Below are 17,553 nucleotides of genomic sequence, written 5' to 3'. Positions count from 1 at the left end.
TCGTGTCCACTCTGTTGACTTCTGTCTCGAGTTCTTCGCTCGACGTTTCTTTAACAATTTTCGTGACGTCTCGTCAGCAGCAGTGGCTGGCATTGTCAGAGATTCAACCCCCATTGCTGGAGGCACCCACCTGGAATGGTGCGTGAACCTCCGATATGGCGGTCACCTGAGCTTCAGGTATGGTGGTATGGTAGCCGCAACCAAGGACGGATGAAGCTTTCATAATAACAGCCACTCTTTCAGGCGAACCGTTAGGAAAATCGTTAATGAAACGTCGGTCTGCGAACCCGAGACAGAAGCCAACAGGCAATAAGTATTTTAAATCCGTGCATGCTACTGCAAGAAACCATAAGTGTTTTGTTTCACTGATTAGATACGTCAGTGGCGGTGGCATTTTATGTCCGATTTGCGCTGACATCAGCAAGTGTCGTCTACTTGCTCGTTTGGCACAAGTGCTTTTTGCCTCATCTCACATCGATTTGCGACGTGAAACACGTATTGTCTCTACATCTGAAGTCAAGAAGCGTGTAGTGCAGCAGTCGCTGTGACATTAGGCAAAAAAACCCCAAAACCCTAAAAAAACCAAAAGCAGACGACACTTCCTGATGTGAGCAAAACTCGAAATAAAATACCACCAACACCGGTGTTCTGTATGAACACAAATAAAAATGAGGAAAAATAAGAAAATTTTTGTAGAGCCAGCCGTTGTGGCTGAGCGGTTCTAGGCGCTTCAGCCCGGAACCGCGCTGCTGCCACAGGCGCAGGTTCGAACCCTGCCTCGGGCTTGGATGTGTGTGATGTCCTTAGGTTAGTCAGTTTTAAGTAGTTCTAAGTCCAGGGGACTGATGACCTCCGATGTTAAGTCCCATAGTGCTCAGAGCCATTTGAACCATTTTTTTGTCGTACAGACGAATTCGAACTATTTCAGTAACTGTATATCAATTACACTATGTGATCAACAGTATCCGGACACCTGGCTGAAAATGACTTACAAGTTCGTGGCGCCCTCCATCGATAATGATGGAATTCAGTACGGTGTTGGCCCACCCTTAGCCTTGATGACAGCTTCCTCTCACGCAGCGATACATTCAGTCAGGTGCTGGAAGGTTTCTTGGGGAATGGCAGCCCATTCTCACGGAGTGCTGCACTGAGGAGAGGAATCGATGGCGGTCGGTGAGGCCTGGCACGATGTCGGCGTTCCAAAACATCCCAAAGGTGTTCTATAGGATTCAGGTCAGGACACTGCGCAGGCCAGTCCATTACAGGGATGTTATGGTCGTGTAACCACTCCGCCACAGGGCGTGCATTATGAACAGGTGCTCGATCTTGTTGAAAGATGCAATCGCCATCCCCGAATTGCTCTTCAAGAGTGGGAAGCAAGAAGGTGCTTAAAACATCAATGTCGGCCTGTGCTCTGATAGTGCCACGCAAAAGAACAAGTGGTGCAAGCCCACTCCATGAAAACCACAACCACACAACAACATCACCGCCTCCGAATTTTACTGTTGGCACTACACACGCGGCAGATGACGTTCACCGTGCATCCGCCATACCCACACCCTGCCGCCGGATCACCATACTGTGTACCGTGGTTCGTCACTCCATACAACGTTTTTCCTCTGCTATTGAGCTCCTTACACCAAGCGAGGCGTCGTTTGGCATTTACCGGCGTGATGTGTGGCTTATGAGTAGCCGCTCGACGATGAAATCAAAGTTTTCTCACCTCCCGCCTACACTGTCATAGTACTTGCAGTGGATCCTGAAGCAGTTTGGGATTCCTGTGTGGTGGTCTGGATAGATGTCTGTCGGCGATCTGTGCCAGTCAACAGACGCGGTCGGCCTGTACGCTTAGGTGCTGTCCCATCACATTTCCCCTTCACTATCATATCGGAAAGAGTGGACCTAAGGATTTTTAAGAGTGTGGAAATCTCCCGTACAGACGTATGACACAAGTGACACCCAATCACCTGACCACGTTCCAAGTCTGTGAGTTACGCGGAGCGCCCCGTTCTGCTCTCTCACAATGTCCTATGACTAATGAAGTCGCTGATTTGGAGTACCTGGCAGTAGGTAGCAGCAGAATGCACATAATATGTAAAACGTATGTTTTGGGGGGTGTCCGGGTACTTTTGATCACACAGTGTATGTACATGGCCACAGAAATGAGGAATTAAATTACAGGGTGGTCAGAATGAAACGTTTTCTACCTGAGGCTGTGTAGACGGAAAACTATTTACTGTGGGCTACCCAACTTTATAGGAATGTTGTTCAGATTGTGCGCTGCAGGATTTGCGTTGTTAGCAGTGTCAGTGCCATGATTAGTCTCTAGGCACAGGTAGTCGTACGGCGACGTAAGGTTGAACCACAACCATGAATGTGCATTACAGCTGCAGTCAACATGGGTCTTTGCGAGGTGACCAGGGCGTTACTCCTAAAGTCAAACCATCAGCAATAGTGTTGCTGCTCTTTGCGACGCGTTAAAGGAGTACGGAGAGGTCCTCAATCCGCACCAGGGTTGAAGAACACGATTCCGAAGTTCGAATTAGCTAGAGATTTTGCAAAGACTGCTATGCAGTTCCGCCACAAATTGTTGAACAAGTTACTCTTGACATGACTGAGAATGCTGAACAAGGTGTGTCACGACACTTGAACATTCCATGGCTCATGTTTCTGGCGGCAGTAGAGGAGTCTCTAGTGCAGTTCCAGGCTGTTGTGTATGCAGATGGTCGTCACATTGAGCAATATTTGTAACCTCGAACTTAAATACTGTAGGCAGTTAACAAATGTTACCCTGTCATGTGATGGCTTATACGTTATGTATCTTTGGCGTATCCTTACAAATGTTTCCCCAAACTTTCATTACCTTACGATCGCTCGTTTCTTGTGGTGTTCCTCTCAAGTAGCGAAAGTTTAACTACTGCCACCCGGCAGATTGCGATACAGACTAACTCTCTGGGCAAAGACCGAGATGACAACCTAATGAAAGGTGGATACTGACGTTAGGAAACATACAGGTGCAACATGGAACCGCATTTTCAGAAAGCGTAATGCATCCGAAACTCTAAGGTGACGTTTATCAGCAGTGGATGTCAAATGGCTGATGATGATGATGATAGCAGTACAGAAACGGTATGGAGGTCTGCCTAAGATCTGCTGTTATTAGCGACCCTGGGGTTGGTAATTACAATGGCCGGACCGAGTGAACAACGCCCGTGGACGACTTTTGATCTCGCGGAAAGAGGGCAAGGCATTATAGATGCAACAATGTAGCAATGCGGGAGGCGTTTCTCCAGCCTGGAATGCTTGTCTGCGGCGAAAGTGGTGTCTCCGTTAGATGACAGGGGCGTGTTTTCTTCCGAGATTTCTCAAAGCTTCGATTACGGCGAATGAAATTGGGAAACTGAGTTTTGTTTGATGAAAGCCGCTTCGCAGAGGCCTGAGGCCTCGCCGGGCGGCCGTGCCCTGGGATTTCCGGAGCGGCTCTTTGCCTCGGGCAGCCTTGGCTACGGTAAGTAACGAGGCCCGGGCAGGTCTCGGCACGTACAGGTCCCAGCACGTACGTACCGAGGTTGTGAGGGAGGGAGGGAGGGACCAAGCGTGGCATTAGCATGCCTAGCGCGCTGCCACTCCCTCCCCATCAGTGCTGTCCGCGCCGAGCATCCGGTTCTGCCGCAGCCCTAATTAATGTCGCTCATAAATGCACTGTTAACGACGCGAACAAAGGCTCTCAGAGGTATGGTCGTTTGGGAACCAAGTACGGAAACAGGCAAGGAAACTGGGGTGGGGCACAAGATCAGCACGCACCACGAAAAATGTCAAAAGTAACTGGCTAAACCACATGTCTCGGTATCTTATGGGGCGCGTTCTTTACGTGCTTCTCAAACACTGACAAAATATGTCATGGGGATCAAGAAACTGTGATACGACATTTATTTTATTAGGGGATTTTTTTATAATTAAGAAATCTTGCCTCCCGCTTTTCTGTGTGTCCCTGAGACGAGAGTGAGACAGAAATTTCTATACGTTATTCCTTCGGTACAAGTTAATTTTAGTGTCACGCCTTTCAAACGGTAATTACTGATGGTCACCAAAATGACGATGAACGTTATAGAAGGTCCTCGATTTGAAGAAGGCTGTCAGGAGGCCACGGATACATTCCTGTGAGGTAGTTGGCGGTTAGGACCAGCCAAGTGATTGCAGTCTAAAAGACTTGTAGAGTTCCGGCAGCAGTCACGTAGTGTTTACGGCGGCTATAGAAAAATTTGGAAACATATGGTAAGTTCCTATGGGACCAAACTGCCGAGGTCATCCGTTCCTAGACTTACACACCACTTAATCTAACTTAAACTAACTTACGCTAAGAACAATACACACACACACACACCCATGTCCGAGCGAGGACTCGAACCTCAGACGGGGAGAGCCGCGCGAACCGTGGCAAGGCACCTCACACCGCGCGGCTGGCAATAGAAAACAGTGCCTACCCTGAGGGTGAGCTGATTTCTAGCTGGGATCGAGTTTTTAAATGGGACGCAGCAGGCTCACTGGAACAGTCAACAAGCAGCGTTCGTGTCCATCACAGAGGTCCTCGTGGACAATTGTCGGTACAACACGCCGACATGCTACGGCCTACAGGCTAGGTGACACGCCAGCATGTTTCACTGTTGCTCTTCATTGTTAGTATTTCTCTCTCTCGATCATCTCAAACTTAAAGGGGCTTTACTCCTTACATTTTTGTTCATTTTAGTTTAATTGCTGCTTAATAAAACACAAACTTGATATTGTACGCCAGTGCGCCCTTTCCTCCCGATTTCAGTTCTCAATATTCCTTTCCTGTTGCTTTGTAAAGCTTGTATACAGAATATATGACAATTACGGATTCGAATTTGGGCTCTTTAGATTGTTATGACTGTGCAACTGCCCATTCTGTTCACTTACATCATTGGTGGCCAGCCCGGTTGGCCGTGCGGTCTATCGCACGGCTTTCCGGAGCGGGAAGGAGCGCCTGGTCCCCGGCACGAATCCGCCCGGCGGAGTTGTGTCGAGGTCCGGTGAGCTGGCCAGTCTGTGGATGGTTTTTAGGCGGTTTTCCATCTGCCACGGCGAATGCGGGCTGGTTCCCCTTATTCCGCCTCAGCTACACTATGTCGGCGATTGCTGCGCAAACAAGTTCTCCACGTACGCGTACACCACCATTGCTCTACCACGCAAACATAGGGGTTACACTCGTCTGGTGTTGAGACGTTCCCTGGGGGGCCTCGGGGGGCCGAACCGCACAATAACCTTGGTTCGGTGTGGGGCGGAGGAGGGGGGAAGTGGACTGGCGGTAGCCGTCGTGGGGTTGTGGACAACTGCAGCTGCGGCGGGGACGGAGCCTCTCTGTCGTTTCTAGGCCCCCGGTTAATATACAATACAATATAACACATCATTGGTCCCCAACCTGCGAGTAATTAGAGTCTGACGGAATAAATTAAATTTTCCGAGGGTAGAACCAAAAAGATGTGGTTGTGCTTCACCCATGAAACTAAATTACCTTTAAAACATCAGTATCATCATCACAATTTTGCAAGGCTCCAATATTAATTATATAAAACTCCGTCCGAACAGGTCTTGGGAGCCCAACGGTACCGACCGGCCTCCCTGTCATCCTCAGACAACAGGCGTCACTGGATGCGGATATGGAGGGGCATGTGGTCAGCACACCGCTCTCCCGGCCGTATGTCAGTTTACGAGACCGGAGCCGCTACTTCTCAGTCAAGTAGCTCCTCAGTTTGCCTCACAAGGGCTGAGTGCGCCCCACTCGCCAACAGCGCTCGGCAGACCGGATGGTCACCCATCCAAGTACTAGCCCAGCCCGACAGCGCTTAACTTCGGTGATCTGACGGGAACAGGTGTTACCACTGCGGCAACGCCGTTGGCACTGATTATATAACTTATCGATAATTACTTTTTTCCGAATTAGTAGCACTAATGCGTGACACTATGCAGTGAAGGTTAAATACATATTTCTGACGCAGTACACACATTCGTTGTGTTTTGCACCATACATGGATGACAGTAAAAGTGAGACATATACATAACAAACGTTAAATAGCTCATGATAATGCCTTCTGGAGCTTGAAGAGAGTTCCTGCAATAGACGAGAAATTGCTTCATTTCTCACTTCAAAACAGATAAATGAACTGACAGAACGATACAACAGTAACTACATAAGGGCTTCTATGGTTCTCTAAACAGTATTATCATTATTAGAGTGATCAGACACAAAGCATTAAGAGTCTAAAGTCTAACTTCTGGCAGTTCAGAAGTAAGGAATCCAGCAATCAAGAGAACACCCGCAAAAACAAAATATTTTTAATATTTCACCATTTGGAAGATAAAAAAGTGTCAAAAGATAATACTTTTTCATTCTAAAGTTTAGTTAGGCGCCGAAGTTGTTGATGATAGCGGGAGCGCGGCGGGGGCACCAGGGGGGATGGGGGTACTAGCTAATATCTGACTGCACTCAGGGACAATGAAGCAAGAAAGGTTCGCAATCACTGACCTACATCCTCGAGGTTAGTGTCGGCTAATCAGTGTTTGTTTAGAGTGACTCCTTGATTGACATTTGCAAATAAGATCGAAACAAATGCTTGCAAGGGGCCAAAGTACGGTGATCCATTTGTTAGCGTGGACGGTGGGCAGCCAAGGTGTACCAGCACAAGAATCTGCGTCTCACTAAGCCTTTCGAGAAAATTAATTATCATCTGAATAACTGTCTCGCAAGTGAACATATAAAAAATAATTCAAACTGCTCTAAGCACTATGGGACTTAACATCTGAGGTCGTCAGTGCCCTAGATTTACAACTACTTACACCTAACTGACCTAGGGATATCACAAACATCCATGCCCGAAGCAGGATTCCAACCTGCGACCGTAGCAGCAGCGCGGTTCCGGACCGAATCGCATAGAACCGCTCGGCCACCGAGGCCAGCGTGAACTTATCCAACAAATGAACTGGCCAGAAAAGCCTCCAGATCCCGCAGGCCGTGTTTAGGGTCCATGGTAACTGAGACGAACTGCAGCTCTTCAGCCACTAAGGGTTGATTCAGAGCTTCGCGCAACTCTTCCGGAATGCGATCGACTGCCGGCAGGCCTATGTGGACCGTCTCACAGAGGAGCGCGTGTGACATCAGGCGGTAATCACGTTCACTCTTACATGTTCTGTTTTACATCTACATCTATAATTCGGAAACCAGCCGGAAAATACTTCTGGTATAACAAAATGCCCCTCCTCCTTCCTGTTCCTTTCAGGAATGGCACGCGTGAAGAATGATTGCCAGTAATGTAATTACAGTATGGCATTGCCGGGGAGTCCCCTTTCAGGGAGTCCGGCTGCCTGCTCCAAGTCTTTTATTTGACCCCACTTCGGTGACCTTCGTGTCGATGATCAAGAAAAAATAATGACAACACAACATAACACCCAGTCCCCGGCCTGAGCAAACGTCCATCTCGGCTGGCAATCAAACCCGGACCCTTCGCACAGCATTTAGCCAAGCTGACCATTCAGCTACGCCGGCCGGTGTGGCCGAGCGGTTCTAGGCGCTTCAGTCTGGAACCGCGGGACCGCTACGGTCGCAGGTTCGAATCCTCCCTCGGGCATGGATGTGCGTGATGTCCTCAGGTTAGTTAGGTCTAAGTAGTTGTAAGTTCTAGGGGACTGATGACCTCAGATGTTAAGTCCCACAGTGCTCAGAGCCATTAAAGCCTCTCAGCTACGGGGGCAGACTATGGATGTCGGTAAAGCGCCGTCTGATACCTAATTTGTCTGTTTTTCTGCCCGTTGTCATTTCACGAGACGTACGTGGGAGAAAGCAATATGTCGTCCAATTCTTCTTGGAAAGTACACTCTCAAAATTTCAATACCAGTTCTCCCCATGGTGCACATCGTCCCTCTTGAAGTAGGTGCCACTAGAGATTGTTGAGTATCTCACCAACGCTCTCACGCGAGCAAAAAATCCCATGACGAAACGCGCTGCTCTTCGATGGATCTGTCGTATCTGTCCCACAGGGTGAGTAAATTAAGTCCCTTACAACTTTGGAATGACATAGTAATTTATAGAGATAACTTACAGAAACGGTAGATGTGACATTTTGTAGCAAACAGCCTCAAGTTTCATTCACCTAGTGCATCAGTACCCCATTCCGCCACCATGGGCGCTAGCCTAGTGCACAGCTTCTTATTCAACTTTCCTTGGCGCACAGTTGAAATGGCTACTTTAACTGGCGCGGAGAGTGCTCGCTGCGCTCTGCAACAACCGTTCGCGTAAATTTCGCACCGAATACGCTAAAGAACCTCCACGCTGGCCTACAACTTACTCTTGCATCAAGAACTTTGTTGAGACGCGTTGTTTATTGCGACTTGATAAATCAGCAGGTCGTCCGCGTGTTGGTGATTATTTCGAATAGGTTAGGGAGAGCCTTTCCAGCAGTCCACAAAAATCAACGCGACGTGCGTCTCGCGAGACTGGCACTCCACAAAAGAATGTTTAACGAGTACTGCATAGAAACCATACAGATTCACAATGGCACAGTGCATTAATGATGCAGATACGGTTCCTCATGGGGAATTCTGCGCGGAAATGTTGCACTGGATAGAGGACGATGAGACATTCCTGAACACAATAATCTTCAGCGATGAGTCAGCATTTCTTGTCAGTGGCAAGGTGAACACCCACAACTACAAAACATGGGGTAGCGAAAATCCACAAGCAACGCTGTAACACGTTCGTGACAGCTCCGAGGTAACGTGCTTTGTGCCATTAGCAAACTGAAGGTGTACGGCCCTTTGTTATTCATGGAGAAAACTGTCACTGGCATTGTGTGTCTGGATATGTTTGTAAACTTTTTAATTCCACAGATCGATGAAGATGACCGAGATAGGATGGTTTACTGCCAGCAAGACGGTGCACCATTTCCTCACGGAAGTTCGAGGTTTCCTCGATAATCGCTTCCCAGGTCATGGACTCGCCATGAAGGGCCAGTCGCTTGCACACCCGGCCCCCCAGACTTGACACCGCTCGATTTCTTTCTCTGGGGTTTCATTAAGACCGTATGTATGTTCCTCACCTACCAAACTGTGTAGCAGACCTGAAAAATCAAATCTACGCTGCCGCTGCACATGTTACGCCCGATTTACTGCAACAAGTATAGGAAGAAACGGATTATCGGTGGGACGTTTACTGCATCACCAATGGCAGTCACATCGAACCAAATGCCACTTGAGAGTTTTTTGTGAAACTTGAGATTGTCTGCAAAAAAAGTCTACCGATTCTATAAGTTACCTCAATAAACTTCGATATCATTCCAGAGTTGTAAAGTCCTTTTTGGCTGACCCTGTATTAATTCTTCTTTGTAAGTGCACCAGACTGATCAATAGTATTCAGCAATCGGTAGAATGAATGTTTCATGAGCCCCTTCTTTGGTGGATGAATTGCATTTCCTTACGATTCTCACAATGAATATCAGCAAAGCATCTGATTTTGCTACTCTTTGTTTTGTGTGGTCACACCACTTTAGGTCGCTCCGGATGGTTTCTCCTGGCTACTTTACGGTACTTTCTGTATGCAGTGACGGACTTCTTGTTCCCAGTCAACAGTAGTCAGTATCGTAATCGAACAGTATCGCGTATTTAAGTGCGATACGTTGTATTTTTGTACGTTCAGGGTCAACCGCCGTCCCTCCACTAATCGTTAGTCCTCTGCAGGTCTTCGTGCACTTCGGTACATTCTTCTGCGGTTACAGCCTTCTATAGCCCTAGATAACACCATCGCCCGTGAGTAGCCTCACGGAGTCTCCATCGTTATCTACGAGATCATTAATATAAAGTGTAAATAACAGCGGCGCCAACGGCCTTGCCGCAGTGGTAACACTGGTTCAGATCACCGAAGTTAAGCGCTGCCGGGATGGGTTAGCACTTGGATGGGTGACCATCCGGTCTGGCGAGCGCTGTTGGCAAGTGGGGTGCACTCAGATCTTGTGAGGCAAACTGAGGAGCTACTTGATTGAGAAGTAGCGGCTCCGGTCTCATAAACTGACAATGGCCGGGAGAGCAGTGTGCTGACCACATGCCCCTCCATATCCGCATCCAGTGACGCCTGTGGGCTCAGGATGAAACGGCGGCCGGTCGGTACCGTTGGGCCTTCAAGGCCTGTTCGGAAGGAGTTAGTTTTAGTTAGTTAAATAATAGCGGCACTATAATATTCCCTTGGGGAACTTCCGAAATCACCTGCAAGTGATTTCCGGTATAGTTATGATTTTCAGTTTCCATATTTTAGAATTTTTTTGAGCTATTTATTGTGGACACTGTTGTGTGCAACATGCATTAAGCTTTCCACTGTTCTTTAGACCTTTCGAGGTAACGCCCCACCTTTTCATTATTCTTAACACTCGTGTAAAGTACGTGAACCTTAGGTATGTTCAAACACTACAGTTCTTTACTCGACTTGTTCCCAATGGAGGTGGTACATATTTGTCTTCCTCTAACCTCTGAACTGACTTAAACAGCCACTGACCCGAGAATCTACAGTTTAATGTGGATTTCGAATCACGACACTATATAGCATTTTTCACGTATACGAATTACCGCCAGAGGTGGGATAAGTGATAGGTGACAGAAAAAAATATTAGAGATCTATTTATTCGTATTTTGTCATTTGCCAACTTAGCCACAGAGCCACACCATTCACCGTTATAGCGTGAAATAAAATGGCGGAGATACTGACGATGTAATTTCGGAATCAAGTACGGCAACAGAGAAGGAAACTGGAGTTTACCATGTAAACACGGATGCTGTTAGAACATAAAAAAGGGGTCATTTTTGATCGAGGCTTTTGCACAGTTTATCACAAATGGGATCGGTTGCCGTGAGAGCTACTGAACCACCTAGCAGAGATGCATGTGTGGCGTGTGGGGTCACTAGATCGAATATTTACTGCCCAGTTGTAATGGACGAGATTTTACAGTAATGCCACATACATATTGAAATATGTACCTTCGTTTCCAAAATTATTCTAGTTACATACTATGGACAATAGTAAGATTTATCCTATTAAATGACTCCTCCAAATACTGCACACTTCAGTATATCCGTAGTCGAAGGATTGCTACTGCTTATTTCATCCTAAAGTTAATATTAGGAATATGACTATTTCTTTTTCTGTCAAAATGACCCTTCCGCTCTAAACTCTCTCCATTTCTAACTACAAAAAAAATGTAAATTAGCTACACAGCAGACAGTTTTTTCTACAGTATTATTTAACATCTAGCGGCCCAGATATTTTGCCAATTACATTATTATTTAATGTATTTACAATTACACATTCATTTTTTATGCTACCATTTCTTAATTACGTTCTGCTGGGTGCGATATAAAGCACGCTGAATGTTTATTTTAAGTATAGAAAAGTAATAATTGTGAAGAGTAAGATTTGCTGCAAAATTTCGGAAGACGGGAAAAGCCTCGCGCATTGGATTCTAGTGTCCGCATCGTTCTGCTGGGGTTCGGCGCACTGTTGAACGAAGTGATCCGGCTTCACCCTGAAACTCGCGGAAACATAGTACGGGGACACGGATTTTAACTCACGTCCTCTATCGCTACAGCAGCAAGCCCGTTTACTCGCTACTCGTTTTCTGCACTTTCCCTGTCATAATAAACGACACGCTGGCGGATCAAGTGGCCCACACCGCAGATCAACATTACTGCACACACCAAGGTTCAGTATCGAGAGGGGAAAAAAAAAGCTGCTCGTGCGGGGAATGTTGCTCGGTGTCTCTAGTGGCTACCGGCTGATTCAATATACGTCACTTATGGCTGAGTTATTAAGAAGTCAGTCCTCACGACAAGGATAAGCAGCAGGATCTGGAAAGTAAGAAACGCGAGTACAAAAGGAATTTTAATGGGACGCACCGGACCGAGCTGCTGGTGAGCTCTGTGAGGGAAACCGGAGCAGAAGAGAGAATGAGACGCTGGCTGTCAGCGACAACGGCAGTCCAGTCCCGGAAGGGAGCAGCCGCTAACGAGCCGGGGGCTAGCTGCGCCGCAGGACTAGGACCACTACTGTGCGACTGCGGCGTCCCGGACTTCTCTCACGAGGAGAGGACACACCCTGACACCCATCAGTTTCGACGAACCTCGCCATACTAGAGCAGCGTGCAAGCAGGCAGGTGCTTGTGCAAAGCGTTTTGCTTAGGGAGACACTATAGGCGAATGCTGTGTCTGGCGTTGCCCCGGAACCATCACCGGGTAGCCAGGCTCCGATCCCCGCATACATTGCGGCCCGTTCATCGGGTTGTGGCGAGTGCCGTATCGGTTTTTGCCGAACACGACGATTTGCGAATTAGCAACGCACCACTCACGATCCACCCTCTCAGCTTTACTCCCACTAGTAAACTTCAAACCTCACAAAATATCTCCTGCATGCTGTGCGAGACTAGCACTCGTGGAAGCTGTGCAGCATAATGTCTATTTTTATTTAAAATAACAGTAGGGGAAGGTTTTGCAACTTGGAACAGTTCTCACACTATCACTTATAGCCAGTCACACAACAGAAGTTTCATATAACTTTTTTATACCAGTCTTAAATAATACACTACAGGCCATTAAAATTGCTACACCAAGAAGAAATGCAGATGATAAACGGGTATTCATTGGACAAATATATTATACTAGGTCTGACATGTGATTACATTTTCACGCAGTTTGGGTGCATAGGTCCTGAGAAATCAATACCCAGAACAACCACCTCTGGCCGTAACAACGGCCTAGATACGCCTGGGCATTGAGTCAAACCGAGCTTGGATGGCGTGTACAGGTACAGCTGCCCACGCAGCTTCAACACGATACTACAGTTCATCAAGAGTAGTGACTGGCGTATTGTGACGAGCCAGTTACTCGGCCACCATTGATCAGACGTTTTCAATTGGGGAGAAATCTGGAGAATGTGCTGGCCAGGACACCAGTCGAACATTTTCTGTATCCAGAAATAGAAATGCCCGTACAGGACCTGCAACATGCGGTCGTGCATTATCCTGCTGAAATGTAGGGTTTCGCAAGGATCGAATGAAGGGTAGAGCCACGGGTCGTAACAAATCTGAAATGTAACGTCCACTGTTCAAACTGCCGTCAATGCGAACAAGCGGTGACCGAGACGTGTAACCAATGGCACCCCATACCATCACGCCGGGTGATACGCCAGTATGGCGATGACGAATACACGCTTCCCATGTCCGTTCAACGCGATGTCGCTAAACACGGATGCGACCATCATGATGCTGTAAACAGAACCTGGATTCATCGGAAAAAATGACGTTTTGCCATTCGTGCAGCCAGGTTCGTCGAGTACACCATCGCAGGCGCTCCTGTCTGTGATGCAGCGTCAATGTTAACCGCAGGCATGGTCCCCGAGCCGATAGTCCATGCTGCTGCAAACGTCGTCGAACTGTTCGTGCAGATGCTTGTTGTCTTGCAGACGTCCCCATCTGTTGACTCAGGGATCGACACGTGGCTGCACGATCCGTTACAGTCATGCGGATAAGATGCCTGTCATCTCGACTGCTAGTGGTACGAGGACGTTGGGGTCCAGCACGGCGTTCCGTATTACACTCCTGAACCCACCGATTCCATATTCTGCCAACAGTCATTGGATCTCGACCAACGGGAGCAGCAATGTCGCGATACGATAAACCGCAATGGCGATAGGCTACAATCCGACCTTTATCAAAGTCGGAAACGTGATGGTACGCATTTCTCCTTCTTACACGAGGCATCACAACAACGTTTCACCAGGCAACGCTGGTCAACTGCTGTTTGTGTATGAGAAATCGGTTGGAAACTATTCTCATGTCAGCACGTTGTAGGTGTCGCCACCGGCGCCAACCTTGTATGAATGCTCTCAAAAGCTAATCATTTCCATATCACAGCATCTTCTTCCCGTCGGTTAAATTTCGCGTCTGTAGCACGTCATCTTCGTGGTGTAGCAATTTTAATGGCGAGTAGTGTAGCATTCTTTGTGCGCTCCAGTCCTCCGAAACTACAACAATTTATTCCAGGAAAGTAAGGTAATTCCAAATCTGAAAAAATGTTCAAGGTTCAACGTGTCATGTACCTAGAACATAACACACTCTAAGACGTAAAAAAAGATTACAGTTATAGAAAAATTTGATGATTTATTCAACAGAAAGGGCTTCACAAAATGAGGAAGTCAGTAACGTTTAGTCCACTTCTGGCCCTGATGCAAGCAGTTATTCAGCATGGCGTTGACTGACAGAGTTGTTCGATGACACCTGAGGGATATCGTGATAAATTCTGTCGAAATGGCGCGTTGTTGTTGTGATGGTCTTCAGTCCAGAGGCTGGTTTGATGCAGCTCTCCATGCTACTCTATCGTGTGCAAGCTTCTTCATCTCCCAGTACCTACTGCAACCTACATCCTTCTTAATCTGTTTAGTGTTTTGATCTCTTGGTATCCCTCTACGATTTTTACCCTCCACAATGCCCTCCAATACTAAATTGGTGATCCCTTGATGCCTCAGAATATGCCCTACCAACCGATGGCGCGTTAGATGCTCAAAATTCCGAGCTGGTTGGATGCCCTGCGCTTAAGGCTCCAAACGCTCTCAATTGGGGAGAGATTCGGCGACCTTTCTGACCAAGGCAGGGTTCGGCAAGCACGAAAACAAATAGTAGAAATTCTCGTCGTGTGAGGGTGGACATTATTTTGCTGAAATATAAGCTCACGATGGCTTGCCATGAGGGGCAACAAAAGGGGCGTAGAATAAAGTCGACGTATCGTTGTGCTGTAAGGGGTCCTGCTATGAAAAGAAACGGCATCTCACACCATGACTCCTCGTTGTCGGGCTATGTAACGGGAAAGAGTTTCGTATCCCACCGTTGTCTTGTGCTTCTCCAGACACACCTACGTTGGATATCAGGGCTCACTTCGAAGCAGGGCTCATCACTGAAGACAATTCTACTCCAGTCTATGAGATTCCAGGCCAAAGACGTGGCTGCAGTTGTCCAAGACAGCGGAGGGATAACAATCTGACTGTCGCCCGCCATACCACCCAACAACCAGGGGTGCCATTTATTTTCCTAGAATGGAGCCTTTGGTTGGTTTTCCACATCCCCCTAGGTGACTACCGGGCTGGTCCCCACGTCCCGCCTCAGTTACACGGCTCAAAGACAGCTGAACACCTTCGCACTATTCCATGGATTACACTAGTCGCAGACAGTTGGGGTACACTAATTCCTTCCCGGTGGGTACGGGGTGGCGGCAGGAAGGGCATCTGGCCACCCCTTCAACTAACATTGCCACATCCGATTAATCATGCCGACCCTGCGAATCCGCGGGAAAAAAGGTACAAGCAAAAGAAAGAAAGAAAGAAAAGAATGGAGCCTTTGGTTGTCACCTGCCGCATCCTCACAGCACAGTGATTTGTCGATGATATTCTACGCCCCGTTTTGTTGCCTTTCATGGTAAGCCATTCTCGGCTCACAATTCGGCAAGATAATGCCCGCCCGCACATGGCAAGCGTTCCTACTGCTTGCCTCCATGCTTATAAAATCTCTTCACCAATTGAGAGCGTTTGGAGCTTTATGTACAGATCCCTCCAACCAGCTCGGGATTTTGACAATCTAACGCCTCAGTTAGTCAGAATTTGGCACCATATCCAACAACTGCGTTAATAAATGCCAAGCCTAATAACTGCTTGCATAAGGGCCAGAGGTGGATCAACGCGTTATTGACTTGCTCAATTTGTGAAGCTCTTTCTCTTAAATAAATCATACAATTTCTCTGAAATTGCAATGATTTGTTTGTCCGATCATGTACAGGGGTGAGTCAAATGAAAACCTTAAATTTGTAATAACAAATCGAAATTTCGCGCCGTTATCCTGTAAGTTGGTAAGCGTGCTACAAACAGCGTGCAGAATGACCTGTAGGTGGCAGCATAGTGCAGATGCACACATACTGTCGCAGTATCAGCATAAAGATGGCTGCCCCACTTGCGACTTGCACCAGGGAAGAACAGCGTTCTGCTGTTCAGTTTCTGAGTAGTGAAGGGGTGAAACTCACTGAAATTCATCGACGAATGAAGGTTCAGTACGGTGATGCATGTTTGTCACAGCAGCAAGCAGCCTACGAATGGAGTAGGAAGTTCGCAAATGGTATTACTTCAGTGGAAGATGCTCCTCGTTGTGACTCCACAGAACATTGTAGCAGTTGAAGCCATAGTGAAAGAAAACCGCCGAGTGACACTGAATGACACTGCAGCATGTTTACAGATTAGTCATAGGCCAGCACACCATATTGTGCATGATGTGCTCCAGTTTCACAAAGTGTCTGCAAGATGGGTGCCACGCCAGCTGACTCCTGAAATGAGAGAACGACGTGTTGATGCTTGTGAAGAACTTCTTCGGCGCTTTGAACGAGAAGATGATGGCTTCTTTGCAAGAATCGTTACTGGGAAGAAACCTGGGTTCACTTCCACCAACCGGAAACGGAGAGAGCGAGCAAGGAATGGCGCCTCTCCTCATCACCAAAACCAAAGAAGTTTCGGACAGAACCATCAGCAGGGAAGGTTATGCTGACGAAAAAGGCGTCATTTTGGAACATTACATGCCTAGAGGGATCACTCTTACCAGTGCATCATACACAAACCTCCTAAAAAATCATCTGCGGCCCGCAATCAAATCAAAGCGACGTGGACTGCTGTCAGCAGGTGTCCTTTTGCAACATGACAATGCAAGGCCCCACACCGCCCGTACAGTAGTTGCAACAATCACAGACCTGCGTTTTGAGTGTCTTCCTCATCCACCATACTCACCAGACCTTGCCCCAAGTGATTTACATATGTTTGGACCACTCAAAGGCGCAATGGGAGGAAAGAAGTTCCGTTTTGATGAAGAAGTACGCCACGCGGTGCATGAGTGGTTGCGCGGACTACTAAAAGAATTTTTTTCTAAAGGAATTTATGCATTTTGTAAGCGCTGGAGGCCTTGCATTGAGCGTGGGGGAGATTATGTTGAAAACTGATACAGCTTTGTACCACTTCTGCACAATAAATAATATTTAAAAAATATTTAAGGTTTTCATTTGACTCGCCCTCGAACATCACATCTATTGATTACCGTCCCATTCGGATAATTCCTTCGTGGTACTCTATTTTTTGTCTTTGAGTGTAGTTACAGATGTTGCACAAAACCGGAAGTCGTATCTCTCAACAACAGGAACAGCAGAAATCGTCGGAAACTGGTTCTGCCGGCCTGTAGTGTGTATTCCTTCATGTGCTTCTAAAACTGATCACTAAATTGAACTACCGACCGGAAACATCGTATGTTCCTGGGCAGAGTATCTTCAAGGCGCAACACTCCCAACTACATGAAATTTGTGTGAGCTTTCATTCTCTTGCCAAAGCGTAAAATATTTTACAAGAATTGCCATTCGATCCCAAGCGTACCGAAGTCCACTGTGAGTTGTATGCAGGTCGTACACTACTTAACCACCGCCCCGGTT

At 47.3% G+C, this 17,553-nt stretch overlaps 1 protein-coding gene and 1 pseudogene across 2 annotated transcripts in view; both read right to left on the bottom strand.

Moving 5' to 3' along the window:
• LOC126259836 (uncharacterized) overlaps nt 1-17,553 on the bottom strand; it is a 1,293,238-nt gene that overhangs the window by 176,832 nt on the left and 1,098,853 nt on the right. The gene's annotated exons all lie outside the window — the stretch shown is intronic.
• LOC126261085 (5S ribosomal RNA) lies at nt 5,802-5,919 on the bottom strand (annotated as a pseudogene).

Source organism: Schistocerca nitens, chromosome 5 (genome assembly GCF_023898315.1).
Source record: "Schistocerca nitens isolate TAMUIC-IGC-003100 chromosome 5, iqSchNite1.1, whole genome shotgun sequence".
Lineage (NCBI taxonomy): Eukaryota > Metazoa > Arthropoda > Insecta > Orthoptera > Acrididae > Schistocerca > Schistocerca nitens.
This window is presented reverse-complemented; position numbering and strand designations above follow the sequence as displayed.